This window comes from Scyliorhinus canicula, chromosome 1 (genome assembly GCF_902713615.1).
Source record: "Scyliorhinus canicula chromosome 1, sScyCan1.1, whole genome shotgun sequence".
In the NCBI taxonomy this organism is placed as follows: Eukaryota; Metazoa; Chordata; class Chondrichthyes; order Carcharhiniformes; family Scyliorhinidae; genus Scyliorhinus; species Scyliorhinus canicula.
The window spans coordinates 66813311-66815069 of NC_052146.1; positions in this window are offsets into that span (position 1 = coordinate 66813311).

Consider the following 1759-nt stretch of genomic DNA (forward strand, 5'->3'; position numbering starts at 1 on the left):
ACAGGGAGAATGTGCAAACTCCACACGGACAGTGACCCAGAGCCGGGATTGAACCTGGGACCTCGGTGCCGTGAGGCAGCAGGGCTAACCCACTGCGCCACCGTGCTGCCCCACATATTCCTAATATTCATTGTGTAAAGAACTGTTATAACCCACACAGGCTCCACGGTGTAGGGATCATCCACTACCTACCCTGGGAGCTCCTCTGATAAGGGGGCAGGGGACCCTTAGCACAATTCATGTGCCTTTGTATAAATAGAGTCGGCCAGTCAGGCACTGACCAGAGAAGAGACAGTAGGGAATTACTGGAGCGGTACATAATAGTTAACATGTTAAATAAAATAAGATTTGCTTTTCCCTACAACTTGGTGTGGACTCACTTACATAAAGAACCTTCTTCTGAACCACCAATTGGATTTGTTGGTGCAATATTGTGGATGCAGGAAATCTGAGTGTATCAGGAAGCGAACCCCAAACCACAACCTCCATGAAAGTATATTAAGACTGTGCTTCTTTTCTTGAACCAAATGAACTAAATTGTGTTGAGTGTTGTCCACAATCACTTTGAGAGAGGCATATTGCCAAGTGACACATGTTAATTGATGAATTGGAGTGGCAATTACAAAAATGCTCAAGCTGAATGTCAGGTCCATGGATTTCCTGTGCTCCCTGACACTCGCAAGGCAAATACAGCAGCAATATAGGGATGAATCACTCTCAGCTTTACATGTCTAGAAATACTCAATACTCAGAGTTGCTGTCTAACCTTTAGGGCAGGAAAGGATTTGTTCACAGTAGCTAAGTGGCAACTACCTACACTTTAGTGTTTTCTTCCATACTTTGGTAGTTTGATCGACATTTTGAAGAGATGTCTATCACATCAAGATGGGAGCCACTCATGCTGCCTTAGATTAATCGTAGATGGAGAGCTAAATGACCAGCGCCCGCAGTTTACTGGTTTTAGATTGATAGCTGCACACCACAGAGGACAGCAGCAGACAGGGTTCCAGCAGGGAGAGAACCAGATGAAATGGGACCAGATAAGACGGGACCAGCAGAGTAAGGGTGCAACAGATAAGAGGACTAGATGAGAGGGGGGTAAATGAGAGTGGTCCAGTGGAGGATGGGTCCAGCAGAGAGGGAACCAGCAGAGAAGGGGACTAGGTGAGAGGGGATTAGGTGAGATGAGACCAGCAGAAGAAGGATCTAGTAGAGGGGGAACCAGGAGAGGGGGTCCAACAAAGAAGGGGACTAGGTGAGAGGGGATTAGTGAGAGGGAACCAGCAGAGAAAGGATCCAGCAAAGAGGGGACCAACAAGAGGGGTCCAACAGATAAGAGGACTAGATGAGAGGGGTCCAGCAGAGGATGGGTCCAGCAGAGAGGGGTCCAGCAGAGAAGGGGACTAGATGAGATGGGACCAGCTGAGAAAAAGACTGCTTGAGAGGTGCAGCTCACAGGAGACAGCCAACACAGGGATAGTGTATAGGGTAAAGGCTGAGTCACATCTGAACAGCAGTATCACCTGAGACTCAGATTTCCACATCAGGTGGCGGCAGGCACCTGCAGCCTCCTCGAAGGTGAACTGATGTCTGCTGGAACTGGAGGTTCCACTTTACCAATGGCTGTCACCACTGCCCTCAACTCTGTTTTCTCTGGGTCTTCCAGGGTTCTGTTGCAGGAAGAGCCAGGATCTCCCAGTTAATGGTCGTAAAATCCCGAAGATTTGTTAGGCTGTTTGTCAAGGAGAGCAATGATGTG